Source organism: Arachis duranensis, chromosome 4, assembly GCF_000817695.3.
Source record: "Arachis duranensis cultivar V14167 chromosome 4, aradu.V14167.gnm2.J7QH, whole genome shotgun sequence".
Taxonomy (NCBI): Eukaryota; Viridiplantae; Streptophyta; class Magnoliopsida; order Fabales; family Fabaceae; genus Arachis; species Arachis duranensis.
In genome coordinates this window covers 25,261,292-25,272,463 of record NC_029775.3, presented here as the reverse complement: position 1 = coordinate 25,272,463, position 11,172 = coordinate 25,261,292, and the positions used below count along the sequence as shown (strand labels likewise).

The 11,172-nt window shown below is 33.3% G+C and overlaps 1 pseudogene; it reads right to left on the bottom strand.

Annotated features, from left to right (window-relative positions):
* Positions 1-2,229: 2,229 nt before the first annotated feature.
* Positions 2,230-11,172, bottom strand: part of LOC107483789 (uncharacterized) — a 27,669-nt pseudogene continuing 18,726 nt past the window's right edge.

Below are 11,172 nucleotides of genomic sequence, written 5' to 3'. Positions count from 1 at the left end.
GTAGTCCAAGTTATGTCCCGTCAAAGTATGCCTAAAAACCATATTTTTCATACAAAACCACAAAGTGCCATTTGTAAAACAAGCCATTTTCAACTCTTTTCAAAATCAATCAAAACATGCTAATTTCATCCCTTTTCTTTGAAATCAATCAAAATATATCAAATTCAACATCAAGCCTCCTCAACTCACACATTGATACTTTACCACAATTCACCAAAATCACTATCCCATCATTTTAACCCACTTTACCCAAGTGGCTCAAACTCAAACACATTGACATATCATATACTCCTCCTCATGCCAATTTTCAACAACACCAATTCCAATAAATCATCATTGTACACAATCAATATCATACTCACTATCAACATGGTTCCACCCACAATTCAACCATAATCAATCATCAAGCATATATCACAACATGCATATTTCTCATACATCACACCATTAAGGCATCAATAATCATCATCACATATATGAACACATCATATATTTCAACCATTCAACAACATCAATAATTCAATGCCTATCTTAGGGCCTCTAGCCTAAGTATTTCCTACCACATTATATATTAGATACGGAAAACCGAGACCATACCTTAGCCGATTTCCCAAGCTCAACCGGAGCACTTCCAAACCACTTTTTCCTCAAGCTCTCAAGGCCTCAATACTTCCAAGAACAGATTTTTCACTACCAAATCTCTTTTCAAGCTTTTCAATATCACTAATCAAGCTCCAATATTCACACATACACAACCTAAGCCACAATCATCATATCCATACACAACATCTCAATACCCAAACATCATAGAACAACAAATTACACTAGGGTTGAGAATCTTACCACACCAAGGTCCAAAGAGACAAGATTAACCTTCTCCTTCAAGAGAGTTGGGCCCTATAACATCAAAGAGCCCAAAATCTCAATATTTTTGCTCATGAAACTCGAAATCAAAGCTGGAAATTTGAAGAGCAAAACATGGCTTACCTCAAGATTGACTATATGGGTTTTGTAGAGCTCTCCGCGATGAACGCGTGGCTGCAAATGGTGCGGCAATCAGAGCTCTAGATCAAAAGTTATGGTGGTTTGAAGATCAAGTGAGAGATAGAAGTTGAGAGAGAGTTCTTCCCTCCATGGCCTCCATTTCAGCGTGTTTAGTGTCTCAGATGAGGAGAGAGAGTGCTAAAAACTAGGGTTTTTGTTTAGTTTAGTTGGGCCAAGAGCCCACTTTGGGTCTGGTTGGCCCGGTTTGGCCCGTTCGGTCCAATCTTGGTCCGATTTCTATAAAATTAGTACCGAAATTCTCGTCTCAATCTCCTCTATCATATTAAGCCACAAAAATCACATTTTTGGCTTTCTAGAATAAATTCTAATTTATGGGTTAATTAGCCGTTAATTAACCCGGTCTTACAGGCTAGGTCATTTATGGGTTCGCCCAACATAGTATATAAGGGAAGAGGTCGACTCTCCCTCCGAGGTACGTAACGTCTTACCTAATTTGGCTATCACCTCGTACGGACACTGACTTGATCGTCGGAGTGTCCTTGCAGGTGGCCACACCCCCTTCATCCACACCACCTCCGGCGTCGCCAGCTTTCAACCCACATCTCGACACCCGTTCCAAGTCAGTCCGAGGCCTCACCCTCTCACCCTCTCATCCTCTCATCGCTACCCGACTCGCCGATCACCCGAGATTCCCCAGGTAACAAATACTTTGCATGGAATAAAATATTTTTTAATTTTTAAATTATTATTGATTATGTAGAGTATTTTATTTAAAATTTGAGTACATACAAGAATATTTGTATTTAAATTTAATCTTTTTTTAATTTATTCGCATGAAATGAAATAGTTTTTTTAATTTTTAAATTATTAATTATGTAAAAGAGTATTATTATATTTGAAAATTGAGTAAATATATTTTTTAATAAAATTTTTAATAAATCTATTTAAATTATACCACAAAAAAATTTTATTCCATATAAAATAATTTAAAAAATGACTTAAAAATGGTAGGAATACTGTAAAAATTTGTAATAGCTTTATGCATAGTAATTCGAATCAGCCTCATTCGAATTATATAAGCAAGGTAGTGAAATCGTAGTTTTTACCTCGACTCGTTAAGCTAACTCAAAATCGTAATTCGTTGAATCATAAGACGGAACGTAAATATGACTCGTAAATTATAAAAATTTAGAAAAATTTAATAGCAAAAACTAATTTTACAGAAAATAAAATAAATCTCAAATAATAAACTAAATTACCCATAGAATTATAACTAATATATATATACCATAACAAGTCAAAAGTCACAATTCAACACAAATTCACAAATCAAAACACAAATTCACAACTCACAAGTTCATACGACACTAAAATAAATTCAAGTAGCAAATAAACTAACCAAACTACTAGAATAAACAACTAATTAACTAAAATCTAAACAAGTTATTTAATAATCATTCTATTCTTCATCAGTCATAAAATCTTCACGAGTTTCACAAACTTCTGCATTACCATCTTCTTCATTATCAGGAGCAGGAGGAAGAGGTCTTTGGAGAAGTTCTTCAAACTCATCATCATCAAGATAAGGATCTGTCAAAGGATCCTTAGATGCACCAACAACTCTATTACCACTTGTTTCATCATTTAAATCAGGATCTGGAATTAGAGCATCTAAATCTTCTTCTTCTCCATCTTCGTCAGCAACAATCCACTCTTCATCAGAGTCTAACTCATCAAGACTATAGTCATAATCAAGACTTCTTCTAGTTTGTTTTTTCTTTGCTAATCTTGAGTTTGTCATCACAAACACAACATCATTCATGGTTTTAGCTTTTAAACGGTTTCTCCTTTTTCTGTGAACCTTTCAAAAGTAGATAAAAAAATATTAGTCAAACAACAAGATAGAATTGAAGAATTAACAACCAAATTTATAAAAGTAAAATGCAACTTATATTTAATTACTAACCATCTCAAAAGCGCTCCAATTACGTTCACATCCAGATGAACTACATGTCAAATTCAAGACACGAATTGCAAATTGTTGGAGTTTTGGATGCTGATCTCCATAAGAATCCCACCATTGAGCTGGAGTTTTAGTATAAATTGCATTTTGAGCTACTTTACTACCAAAAAACTCTTTTCGAGTCTTAAAATTTTCAAGTTGAACATCCATCTTAGTGATTAAATCTGGATTTTCTGTCATCCTTTCCATACAAGCATAAAACTGCTTCTTAAGCTCATAAGCAATTTTAAAATCAGAGCTATAATGAATTTGAGGATTCAAATAATAGCCTGCAGCATGCAATGGCCTATGAAGTTGGTTACCCCATCTTGCATCAATAATATCCCAAATAGGTATATAACTAAAACATAAAAAAATTATAAATTATTTACAAAATAAACAATATTTTCAGAATTGCATTAATTAAAAAATAAAATAAATAAAAAATAAAATAATTAGACACTTTACTTTGTCTCAACTCCTTGAAATGCATCTCGTATTTTCTCCTTTGCACTTGTCATTTCTTCATAAATAAATCCCATTGCCGGCTTTTCTTCTGAATCCACCATACAAAGCACATGAAGAAGAGGGTAGGCAGCCCTCAAGCAAATTACCACTTCTTTCCAAAACACCTCATCTAACACCACACTTGCAATTATCTTTTCATTTTTTGTCTTTGCAAATTTACTAGAAGTCCATTGATCAGAAAGAAACATTCTTATTAAGGAACCTTTGTTGTCATTGAGACATCCCAAAGTAAGGTAAGAAGTTGCAAAACGGGTCATACCCGGCCTCACCAAATCTTTTCCCTTAGTGTGGATGTGTAATAGTGCAATAAGAACAGTTCTAGCATATATGTAAGTAGTAATCTTTCTACCTTTGTAAATTGTGTCCTTGTGAAGTGTTACTTTTTTTTCAAGTCTTCTAACATTAAATCAATGCAATGTGCTGCACAAGGCGTCCAAAACAACTTTTTCCTCTTTTTCATTAGCATTTCTCCTGCAGCTTTGTAGTTAGCCGCATGGTCGGTGACAACTTGGATGACATTTTCTTCATCAACCTCTTCAACTACATCATCTATCATTTTAAAGATTTTATCAGCTGTCTTAGTAATATGAGAAGCATCAATAGATTTTAGAAAAACAGTCCCTTTAGGACTATTAACAAAAAAATTTAGGATGGTCCGTCTTCTCTTATCTGTCCAACCATCAGTCATTATTGTGCAACCAACCTGCTTTCAATATGCTCTATGTTCCTCTAGTGATTGTTGAACAAGCTCCACGTGTTTCTTCAAAAGAGGCACCCTTAATTCATGGTAGGATGGTGGCTTGAATCCTTGTCCATATCTTATAGCTTTCTCAAACATTCTACTATATTCCTCGCTCCTTGAAACATTAAAGGGGATGCCATTGTTGTAGAAAAAAGCACTAATATCTAAACATACTTTCTCTCTCAAATTCTTCTTAAATATATTGTTGATTGTTGTTTGAGTACTAATGCGGGTTTTCTTGAATATGTTGCCATCTAGTTCTTTTCACTTTTTATTTTCACCGGTAGTGTCAACTTCTTTAGCAGCTTCTCCTGGGCTTGCCCCACCCATGCTTGTTTTCTTCATCAAATTCACTTGCAACCCACTCACAACATCCCACATTTGCTTCTTAACTTCATCACTAACAGTTGTACAAGCCCCAACATCTTTTTGAGTTCCTGCTAAGTGGTGTTTCAATCTATAAACTCCTCCTAAAAAAATTTTATGACAATATTTACATTGTATCTTCTTTCCATCTTCTCCAACAGATATCCCGTGCTCCCATCCTACATCAGTTCTACTTCCAAGAGCATTCTTAGAAACTTTTCTTTTACTAGCGATTCTAGCTGTACTTCCTGACTGAAAAGCTGGAATGTTAGTCGGATTTTCACTTGCATTAGCTTGAGTCGATGCCATTCCTGTTCAGAAAAAAAATAAAAACAATAAATATTCAATGAATCAATTCAACAAAAAATTAACAATCCAATTTAAACAAAAATTACTAGCATAACAAAAATTCAAGAATTATATTCAATGCCACAAGTCCACAACAATAATTCAGAGATATAGATAGGTATCAAATTATTGGGATAATATAGGTGACAAATAATGAAGACATTAAGATATAAATAGTTATAACATGCATGAAATAAATATTATTGCAACAAAACCATAAAGCTCAAATAATGAATATACACATACAATTTAATTTTATGCGTTATATAGATACATAGATAGATAGCTTTTTCAATAAATATTATTGCATACAAACCCCACACCAATATAGTGTAGTAGTGCTTATTGCTGCACAACTATTAGTACTGTTATAGTTGCTTATGGTGAAGAATTGAAGATGGAACACATTACAATTCAGCAACTTGGTATAAGCAATTCATTGAAATGCATCAGTTGGAATGGAAGTACAATAATAACACGAGCAAGGCTTTTGAGTTGTGAAAAATAATAAGGCCAGCCATTTTGTTCTTGTCAGGGTTTATTCAAGTGAGAACACCACCACATACATGCCTTATATCTTGAGGTAAATCAACATAAGGCCAAAAGTTTAATTGTGCTAGAATTTTATAACTCAACACTTATTTAATTATTGTTATAGTTTATTTTATCTGATAGAGAACAAAGATTATATAAGCATCACTTGGATATCTAATTCAACTAATCGTAAAATATGTATGTGCTAATGGTGGATGAATTTAAAATCCTGAACTAAATCAAATTTAAACATTTATCTATATGCTTAATTATTATATAACAGGCACATAATCTAATGTCCTTTATTTATACAAACATATATACACCAAAATAAGAGAAATAAGAAATTCACAAGTACAGGACACTAGGACAGTAAAGAAGATTAATTAATGGTTAACAAATCTTATCAAAAATAGGTTAATAGATTGAGTTGGTTGAGAGTTGAGATATGTAAAGTTCTTTGTCTTGTCCTCCATAATGCACTGAACCAATGTTGTGAAGGTTATGGTCCCTAATTGAATTTGTGACTTCTAAGTTCTAACCTCTAACAGCAAGGTTATATACCACATTGTCAATGAAATATGGGTTATCACTTATCATCACACAAAACTTTAACCCAATATACAAGGCTGAACATTTATAAGAAAGACCTCACTTTCCAGAGAACATGACTATCCAACTATGCAGCAACATTCAAGAAGAAAGCATAGCAGCACCAGACCAGATCAGACCACTACTTCAACTTTTTCAAACTAGAAAAAATCAAATTCAAAACAGTAGAAATCAAGAGGTCTAAACAAGTAGATCATAGACAACCTATATTGATCTAAATCTCTACATATAAATACACAACCTGAATTTAAGAGGTCTCTAATTATGTTATAAGTTATAACAATGAGATAATTTTATCATTCTAGTCTTCTGCAGCATCATCAATTTCCTCATCCTTAGGCACAGCACGAAGGTAGAGAACATTGTCACATCTAGAAATAAAAATAATAAAACAAAACATAATTATTTTCATTCAAGAGGTTTAGCCAAACACAAATCAAACAGGCCACAACAAATTAGGATGAAATTAGGATGAAATTAGGATGAAATTTTGTCATATATTAACATAGAACCACAGAAGTAGCGTTCAATTATATTACTAGAGTGAGTAAGTGATATGCTTCTTCTTAACTTACCTGATGAACTAGCAGCAAAGGGGAGGGGAAGAGCAGTGACCAGCGATCCAGATTCCAATCCAGATTCCAGAGCCAGAGACAGAAAGGCAGAGCCACTGAGCTAGAGAGTCTCAATGTGTTGCAATCGCAAAGTGACGCTCACGGCCTCACGCAGTCCAACCACCACCAGTCCGAGTCGATAACACCAGCGGCAAACCTCACGGAGTCACGGCGAGTCGGCGATGCTCCAAATTGGGGTTTCCGGATTTGGCTATGGAGAATTGAAGATAAACTGTAAAAGTAAGGGAGATTAAGAGATTAGAGACTATTACTCTGCTAGGGCTCTTCTTCCATGGTCTTCTATTTAGACTGGGCCATTGGGTTGGGTTGGGCTGCAATCAGGGGGCTCAGGGCCAAGGAAAAGAACTTCTTCAACCTGAAACGCAACCACGCAGCAGAAGCTACGATTCCGGCGACTCTGCGATTTTCAACGGCGATTTCACATGAAGCAGCATGATTCTGAACGAGAAGCAGAAGCGCAATGGAAAGATGAAGTAGAAGCGTATAATCGTGCGTTTCCACGAGTTTACACGCGATTCTGACTACCTTGTATATAAGAATAAAACTAGGGGCGAAATTGAAACAACTTGTTTCGAATTAGTAGCGACTTCACATGCATGCATAAATTGACTCATGCTGTTTCAAATTATATAAACCAATTCGATTTGTGTGTGTTTCTAGTAATTCGAATTGGTCTGATTCGAATTAGTGTTGGAATGAGTAATTCGAATCAGGCTGATTCAAATTACATAAAATTGTCCTTCTCTTTATAACGTTTTTCTTTTTGATTGAATTGTGTAATTTTGAGCTCCATTTGATTTATATGTGTTATCGTAACGCTTTTTAATTTTGGTATAGATTTTTTAGTGGTATTTTTAACCATACGAAAAAGTGGTATATTTTTTTATAGGCACCACAAATTTAAATCTTAAATTTGTGATTTTAAAAAAATATATTTTAAATATACAAATTTAACTCTTATATTTATATTTTAATATTAAAAAAGATCTAAACGTACTAATCGAATCTTTCAATTTGCTTTAATAAAAAATTATTTTATTACAAATCAAATCCTCCAATAATTTATATATTATAAATTCTAAAAGTTCGATTTGAAAACTTCAAGAATTCAAACTTATCTTACAACAATTCTAAGCCTCTAATTTTTATTGATTTTGTTTCTCATAAAATTCTGAGCCTTAATAATTTTGAGAATTTAAATTAAAAAAAATAATTTCCATAATAGATTAAAACACACAACTTTTTCATAACACCGAATAACACAATCAAGATTCCATTACTAAAAAAAAAACACTCGTTATTGTGAATCCAATATTGTTTTATTCATAAATAAATAATGAATAAAACGGTTTACAGTATTCCCTGGTTGACTGCTATTTTATCTTATTTAAATTGAACATAAAATAAATTTTTTTAATAAAATAAAAAAGTTATAATTTTTAAAATATACTAATTGTTCTTCTAAAAATATATTTTTCACTAAAATTAATAAAAAATAACTTTTATTAAGATAAAAAGACCCATCACACTTATTATTATTTAGACTTTGACGTAANTATTATCAATTTACAAAAAAATAAAAATAAAGTACCTATCAACACTGTAAACCAAAGAACATTATAAACCGTTCTATACGAGATTTTGATTAGAGTTAACGCTAATTTATTTGGGATCGTAACATGTGTTTCATGATTGTTAGAACCAATCATTATTTTTAGCAATTGACGTTTTGGCCATTTGTAAATTCTGAGCAGATTAGTAAATAATTAAGTAATAAAATAATTATTATTTAAAAAATAAAAAAATTAATATTTAATAAGTTAAAAAAGTAAAAATATTAAAAATATAAATTTTAATATTAATTTTAAAATTTTTGACTTAAAAACAAATTAATAGATCAAAATAATTAGACTAAATCTAAACCGAATTCAAGACTTATATATATAAAAACCAAAATTCAGCCACTTAACCTCATTTATCATACTCCAAGCTTAAGAAAAGAGTGAGGGACAGTGATTTGGGAAGGAAAATCCAAATCCTTGTCCAATATTTTAAATTCACGTAACTTTCAATTTGGAGCTCTAATTGACGAGTTGTTAGTGACTACGATTTGTCTCAGAATCTTCTACAAAACCTACACAATAATTTGGTAAGTAAATTGAGATTTCATGCCTAGTTCTCTCCCTCTTCAATTCGTGATTTTTGGGTTTTGGATGTTGAGGATTTTAGTGTTTTGATGGTTTCGGTGAACTCTAACAGCGGATAATCACTAAATTTTTGTCCATTTGACTCGTGGATAACGGTAAGAAAACCGTAACCTTTGTGAATAGGTTATTTAGTGAGCTCAATGTTAATTATTGTGATATTATATGAATTAGATTGTGTATCTTGTTAAATTCAATTGGTGGATTGAAATAAAATTTTAGTAGTTGAACTTGTGAAATTGGCTTTTGAAAACTTGAAACTTGTGGAGAAGAGGCAATTTGAGGTGCTTTGGCATTAGGGAGGAATCGGGTAAGGTATGATTTTGGTTAATTATATATAATATGTAATGTCATGTGAATATTTAGGCTACGTGACCGGAGGTTAAGTTGAACTAGACAGAATTGTTAAGTCTTAGTACTATTTGTCAAGTTGTTTTATTTGCTATAAAAATATGGTAATTAATGTTGCTGATGAGAATTGGTGAATGATTATTGATGATAATAAGAGATAATGATGACGTTGGTTACATAATAATTATATTTGATTGAAAATTGTTGAATATATTGTTGAGATTATAAGTATTGATGAGGGGAAGTGTGGAGGTAAGTCTCAAAGTGGTCCTTGAAGTTACACTCGAGTCTTATAGTAGTCCCTGATCTTAATAGTTATCCATATTCATTGCTAAAGTTACACTCCAGGACTCAGACTCGGCCTTCTAGCACATTTCATCCATCTGGTGCTACCGGAAAGTTGAGTTGGACTCCTTCGTAACATGCTGTCAAAGAAACGTCTAGCTGACATGGCAGAGTAAACTGTTTTGATTCAATTTGGTCCCTAAATTGAAGTTAAAAACCCCAATCCCCAATTTTGAAGAACCATCTCTACATTGCTCACTCTCTTCTCTTCTCTTTGCTTCGCTTCTCTTATCTTGTCTTCTCCATCTTCAAAGCCACATGGTTATAGCTAGCGCGAGCAACGCAGCTAGGAGCTTGAACAACCCACGATCATTTGGAAGTATTGGAGTAAAATGAATAGAAACAGAGATTCGTGTTTGCCAGAATGGTGTGGGTGCGGGTCGAGACCAGTGTTGCGATAGTTAGGGACGGATTCTAATCCAGGGAGAACGTTCCTCGGTTGCCCAAACTACAATATAAGTGATTGTTGTTGTTGTTTGCTGTATTTTTGGATATAAACTTGGCTGATTCACTTTCTTAGGTGCAGACTATAGGTAAGAGGTGATGTGAGTTGTTTGTGTGGGTAGATAAAATTCTGGAAGGAGATGTGATATCATGTGATGGTAGAACAAGCCCTTCAATTGACAATGAAGAATGAAAGATGAAGATTTCCTAAAAACTTGGGAGGTTAGAGGCTGAAGTTAGGGTTCTAAAAATGGAAAAAATTTTGATGTTTGTATGTATGCTGCAGATTATAGTAGTTGTTCTTCTCTTAAAGTTGGATAGGCAACAGGGTTAATTATATCTAGCAAAAAATAAATAATGTTATATGCATATATTGTTCCTGTACTTGTACCTATCCTTTTGTTTAAAAGAAATGCAAATTAAAGTGTTTGACATCACTGTGCAACAATATTTTGGAAATTGGAGAAACATATGTTATATGCATATTTTTGTTCCTGCACTACTAATCTATTCATCCATAACATAATTGTTGTCAATGTTTTCATAATATATGCTTACATAATCATAGGATTCTAATTTTTGGTTTGCAATGAAATGGAAATGGACAGGGTTTGGAATTACTCTTAATTGTATATCAAAGGACAAAATAGAACAAAAAATTTGACGCAGCTCAATTAGTGGTGCACGAAATTGCAATCACACTTTTGCAATTCCGCACAACTAACCAGCAAGTGCACTGGGTCGTCCAAGTAATACCTTGCGTGAGCAAGGGTCGATCCCACGGAGATTGTCGGCTTGAAGCAAGCTATGGTTATCTTGTAAATCTTAGTCAGGATATCAGAAATTATCAGGATTGATTGTGAAAAACAAAAGAACATGAAATGATTACTTGTTTTGCAGTAATGGAGAATAGGTTGAGGTTTTGGAGATGCTCCATCCTCTGAATCTCTGCTTTCCTACTGTCTTCTTCATCAAACACGCAAGGCTCCTTCCATGGCAAGCTGTATGTAGGGTTTCACCGTTGTCAATGGCTACCTCCCATCCTCTCAGTGAAAA